Genomic DNA, 6,787 nt, shown 5'->3' with positions numbered 1-6,787 from the left:
TCCTCATCAAGTTTTGGAAATATTGTTTGAACTGGAAGCTTGTCACCTATAACCTTCTTTAAGCATGAAACATGGAAAACTGGGTGCAATTGGGAAGCTGCAGGAAGCTCCAATTTGTATGCCATAGTACCTATCTTTTGCAACACCTTGTACGGACCATAATAATTTGGTGATAATTTATTATCCTTCTTAGCTTGCTTGAGGGACATTTGTTTATATGGTTGTAGCCATAGGAATACCCAATCAACTCCATTAGAACTTTTGTCGCTGCGATGTTGATCTGCCTGCTGTTTCATTCTATTCTGCGCCAAGGTGAGGTTATCCTTTAAGAGTTGGAGAACTTGTTGCTGATGCTCGATGTGATCTTCCACTACTTGAACCTTAGAATTTTCTCTTAAATATGATGTGATGGATGGTGGATGATATCCATAGAGTGCCATAAATGGGGTCATTTTTGTTGCAGTATGGAAGGAAGTGTTATACCACCATTCAGCTAGAGGCAACCATTTGACCCATTGTGTCTGTTTATCAGATACAAAGCAATGAAGATATGCTTCCAAACATTTTTTTACTATCTTAGTTTGCCCATTAGATTGAGGATGATAAGATGAGATATGAGTTAACTAAGTACCAAGACAAGAAAATAATTTTGTCCAAAATTTTCCAATGAAAATGGGATCTCTGTCACTTACAATAATCTTTGGTTTTCCATGTAGCTTTTGAATTGTTTCCATAAATGCAATAGAAATTGTACTCGCTTTAAATGGATGAGATAATGCACAAAAGTGTGCATACTTTGTAAGTCTGTCAATTAGTACCATGATAACACTCTTTCCTTCAAACTTGGGTAAACCTATGATAAAATCCATTGGAACCTCCTCCCAACGTTGGATTGGAATGGATAAAGGTTGTAATAGTCTTGGGGTCTTAATTGTTTCAACTTTATTTTGTTGGCAAACCAAACATTTCGCCACAAACTTTTGAATATCCGATTTAAGGCCATCCCAAAAAAAATCCTTCTTAACCCTGTGGTAGGTTTTTAGAAATCTTGAGTGCCCTCCTAAGCGAGAGGTGTGCAATTCCCTAAGAATCTTTTGCTTGAGTTGGGAATTCTTACATAGGTATAACCGATCCTTGTACCATAACGAATCATTTTTCCAGCTAAATGTATCAGATGTACTGGGATGTTGTTGTATCTTTTGAATGAGTGCCCACACTTCCTCGTCATTCTTCCATTCATCCCTTGCTTCGTTTATCCAATCTTGTTGGATAATAGAAATGGTGCAAATAAATGCTTCCACATCCTCATCCTTTCTTGAGAGTGCATCTGCCACAACATTTTTCTTCCCTTTTTTGTAGATGATTTCAAAGTCATAACCCAACATCTTTGTGAACCATTTTTGCTACTCTTCTGAAGACAATCTTTGTTCTAAAAAGTATTTAAGACTATCATGATTTGTGTTTTACCTTGAAGTGTCTTCCCATTAGGTAGGGTCACCATTTCTTAAGTGCATGCAGTATTGCCAACATTTCCTTCTCATAAATAGCTTTGTGTAAATACTTTCCTTTGATTGGACGACTTTTGAAAGCAATGGGTCCTTCTTCTTGCATTAAAACAACATCAATTCCATTTCATGAGGCATCACATTCCACAATAAAAGTTTTTGTGAAGTCCGGTGTAGCTAGGAATGGTGCCTAGCACATTGCCTCTTTAAGATGTTCAAAGGCCTTCGTTTCTTCTGGAGTCCATGAAAATGCATCTTTCTTCAATAATGTTGTTAGAGGTGCTACTATTCTCCCATAATTCTTAACAAACTTGCGATAATACCTTGTCAACTCAAGAAATCCTTGTAGATGCTTTATGGATGTGGGGATTTTTCATTCCTTAATGGTTTTAATTTTGTTAGGGTCTACCTTAACACCTTCATGAGATACAATATGACCCAGATATTCCACCTCTTGTACTCCAAAGAAACATTTGGAGATTTTTGCATATAATTGTTTCTCCTCCAATAGTTTGAGCACCATCTCAACATGTTGGACATGATCCTTTCAAGACTTGTTGTAGATTAGTATATCACCAAAAAATACTAACACAAATTTTCTAAGGAAGGGTTTGAAAATGGAATTCATCAAACCTTTAAATGTAGAAGGTGCATTAGTAAGGCCAAAAGGCATGACCAAAAATTCATAATGCCCCTCATGAGTTCTAAATGCTGTTTTTGGAATGTTTTCAGTCTTCATTATGATTTGATGATATCCTGAATGAAGATCCAACTTGGTGAAGTAAATTGATCCATGCAATTCATCCAATAATTCATCAATGACAGGAATGGGAAATTTATCTTTAATAGTGAGCTTGTTGAGCTCCCTATAATCTGGACACATGCACCATGATCCATCCTTCTTGTGAACCAATACTACTGGAGCAGAGAAAGAACTTTGACTAGGTTGAATTAGACCAACCTCTAGCATTTCTGCAACCATACATTCAATTTCACTCTTTTGTACATAGGGATATCTGTAAGGCTTGATGTTTGAAGGAAAACTTCCTGGAATCAAATTAATAGCATGATCATCATCACAAATAGGTGGGAGGCCTTTGGGAGTCTCAAATACCTTGGAATGATTATCTAAGAATTTTTGGAGATCTGGAGAAATGGATGATTTCGATGTGGGAACCTCTACTGAACATAATTGTGCAATTATGCCTCGTTGTTCTTTCTTTAGAAGCTTTGTCATTCTGTTAGAGCAGATTATCTTTCCCGGTTTCCCTGCGATACCCCTTAATTCAACTTCCTTTCCTTCCGAAGAGAATTTCATGAAAAGTTCTTGAAAATTAAAAGCTATTGTACCCAAGGATTGTAGCCATTCGACTCCTAGTACAACATCAGCACCACCCATTGGAATGGAAAGCATTGGGCTATTCAATACATATTCTCCCATGGATAGCTTGATATTATGGCACTTTTCTGAGCAATTATGGTTCCTCCACTTGAAACCATCACTTGACACTCTGGTGTTGGATATATGAAGCAATCCAATTCCTTGGCTATCTTACAATGAATAAAATTATGGGTACTTCCGGAATCAATCAACACTATTACCTTTTTCTTCTTGATATGCCCTTCTATCTTGATAGTTTGAGGAGTGGTAATTCCAGCCAATGCATTACAAGATATGGTCGGATTCATTTCTTTTTTTTCTAGGGTTTGTTCCTGGTGTATATCCTCTTCTTTTGACATTTCTTGTTCCTTTTCTTCCTCCTCTTCACAATCTATGTAAAATAATTTCTTCTCGGCACACTTATGACCTTTAGTGTATTTGCTATCACAACTATAGCAAAGCCCTTTTGCTCTTTTTTCTTCCAATTGTTGTGGTGTCAACCTTGTAGGTTGTGGATGGCTAGGGGTAGCAACACTTCCATCTTTATGATTGTGAGTGGTAGGCTTCCTTGTTGCTATAATTTTTCTTTCCATTTTTCTTGCCAACCTGAATGCCTTCTCCAATGAATCTGGTTCCCAAAGGTGAACCTCATGTTGGATGTTATCTTTTAAAGCCCCTATGAACAGATCAATCCTATGCTCCTCTGGAATATCTTTTACCCTTATATTCAATTTTTGGAAGTCATTAATGTGCTCCATCATTGAACCCTTTTGTTTGAGATTTATCAATTGGCTAAAAAAAGTGTTGCTTTTTGTATCCTCATAATGTGCTATCATTTCATCCGTAAAAATAGCCCACATGACAATTTGTTTACGAGAGCAAAGCCATTGATACCATACAAAATGATTTGGTTCCAAATATAAAGTTACAATGCGTACCTTTTGTGTGTTTTGCACATTATGGATATCGAAAAATTGCTCCATCTGTAGTATCCATGTTTCGGGATCCTTGCCATCAAACTTCCTCATATCGATCTTTGGAACATGGTGGTTCTTCGATCCAACATTAGAGTCTATGAAATCATGATTAACATTTATTTTGTTCTCATCATGAGTTTCCTTTACTACTCTTCACCATTAGTAAGCATTTCTTGTAGAAACTTTGTCAAATCTGTCTTCAAATCTTCCATGCCTTTCTTTAAATCATCCATCTTAGCTTCCACGCCGTCCATCTTAGCTTCCACACCGTCCATCTTAGCTTCTACGCCTTTCTTTAAACCATCCATCTTAGCTTCCACACCATACATCTTAGCTTCTACGTCTTTCTTTAAACCATCCATCTTAGCTTCTGTTACTTTTTGTGTGAGTGAAATTTGTTGCACTTGGTCTCGTAATTTTGATATATCATGTTGCATTTCTTCCTCTTCTTCATGAGTCATGCTAGAGCTTTCAGGTTGCTTACTAGGTGTTTCCATTTTCTTTCTTCGGGGCATCAATTACCGATAATAATGCTTCACTATGCCCTTTGAATTCCTTCAAACTAATTTTTCAAACCAAGCTTATGCAAAAATTTAAAAAAAACTACACACCTTTTTTCACTTTGTAGGAGCTCGATATTGAATCTGATGTATCTCTGTAATTTTGGATCTCCAAGGTCTGAAATTTCTTCCTGCGGTAACCCTCTGAGTAATCTTTCTAACCCCGCAAGTCTGATCAAGATTGGATTCTCCAATGAAGAGTTATGTCAAATCTCCCACGATGACCTGAGTATAGACTGGTTCAGTAGAGCGAACTTGTACGACGTGCCGCAGGTCACTATTTCAACCTTAGGTTCTGAAAATGATACCCAAAAACTATAGTTCATCTTCTTTCTGTAACTTCTTACGAAAATTCAATTTGATGCTCAGAGTAAAAGTTATGACGATTTTCCCAAGGTCACCTGTTTGGAATGTAATTCGGGGGTCTACAAAAACCCTAACTTCCTCAGATTATATCTCCAAAAATATAGCGAGACAAGATCTAAAATTTGGGCCCAAGGTCAGACCGATTTCGTCTCAAATGAGTTTTTTTTTAGCTTCTGAAACTTTGTAGTAAAAAAGTTATAGCGAAAATTCCACGATGGCTTGTTTGGAGCAGCGAAACCCTAGAATCCAAAGCTCTGATACCAAATGTTATGAAACCAACTCACAAAAAGATAGAAAAGATAGATCAACGCCTTAGAAATAAGCCTCTTCGAGGGGGAAACCTCCTTTACATTACACAAATGAACAATTCTTAGATGATTCAAATGACAAAACCTCCTTTCTATATATAAGAGTCTAAGGGGTCACAATATAACCAAAGCCGACCTAACAATAATAATATAAAGGCACAAAAATAACAATAGTGGGATTCTATGGGGCACAATAATAACAATATGGGGACAATAGGGGCACAACAATAACAATAAGGGATACAATGACAATAGTAATGGGGGAATCACTAGTATTATAGGGACCTAACAGTTTATTGAATGGTTGATGAATGCATGGGATAACAACTGTTGTTGCAACTAGCTTGAGAGGGTGTTGAGCCTTCTTGGTAATTCTTAGATGAAATTCGAAAGTTTATGATCAAATATGCATTCATGACTCGTAGCTTATATGTTTACCGTATGTTTGAAGAAATGCCTATCGTGTACTAGGCATGTCTAAGTCAAGATCTTGTTCAACTTTGAATGGTTGGCATTGTTATCATCTTAATCATGATTATGGAAAGTTAAAGGTAGTCCTGGGCAGTGGTCTAGAGGCTAGCCTGAAAAATGACACAAAACTTGGAATCGTTGACACAAACTTTGAGGAATTTGGGTCATAATCGCTGGAAGCTAGGCTTATGGGTGTGATTATAGCCTCATAACCACATGCATGAGGTGTTATGGGTGCGGTTATGGAGTTAAGTCAGTGAAAAAGAGTTCCAGCTCAGTGATTGATCACCTGGTGTGATTGTTAGGCTCCTGAGTGATTTGTAGTCCCTGAGGGATGTCAGTAAGTTTTCGATTTGTAGGCCCCACTTCCATCACTGGAACTTGGAGGTTGGGTCATGTCATAGTAGCACTAGGCTCATGTTTACCTTGGAGAGCTTGTAAAAGCGGGTAAATGTGGGGTGTGGCGTTACAAAATATGCAAAGGGGGTAAAAGGGGATGGAATGTAGTGTACATACGGGCGGTAATATGAAGGTACCCAAGGGAATAATAATAGATATGTATTATAATAATGTGAATACTATGTAATATTCTTAGAAGATAGAAGGAGTTACTAAAAGGTTCCACCTACTAAAATATTCCCTTTGTAGAATGTTCTTAAGAGATAGAGAGATCTATATAAAGTAGTGTAAGCAATGTAATGATGCGTGATGGAGAATATTATTGTAATAAGCAAGTATTGCTTGAGGAGATAATTCCTTCCAAAAAGAATAATATATGGTGTTACTCTACCTCAAGGGGTTTCTTTACATTATTGTGTTAATTATTTTATGTGAATAATTTCTTGTTGAATATATGGTGTCCAAGGAACAATTTTTTGGAGACTATGATAATATTAGTAAGAAAAGTGTGTCGATTGAGAAACGAGTGATAGAGCCTTATAGTTTTATTCTATTTGTTTTGTTGAATTTATAGCAATAATTGAGCATCTATTTCACCCTAACAATCATCTGATAATCCCTTGACATGACCATGAGTTTAATAATATAGAGTTAGTTATTGGATTATTGGTGAGTATATACATATATGCTTTTTATGAATCACATAGAGGATTTGGAAGAATATATGTCACTTGCTTTGACATATTCATAAAATTTGCCTATTTTCCATTGCCAATTGATGAGAATAATGTTGTTAATGACTTTGGGACAAATCCAACTT

This window comes from Pinus tabuliformis, chromosome X (assembly GCF_031772625.1).
Source record: "Pinus tabuliformis cultivar Carrire ecotype Pingquan chromosome X, CPIR1, whole genome shotgun sequence".
NCBI lineage: Eukaryota > Viridiplantae > Streptophyta > Pinopsida > Pinales > Pinaceae > Pinus > Pinus tabuliformis.
This window is presented reverse-complemented; position numbering follows the sequence as displayed.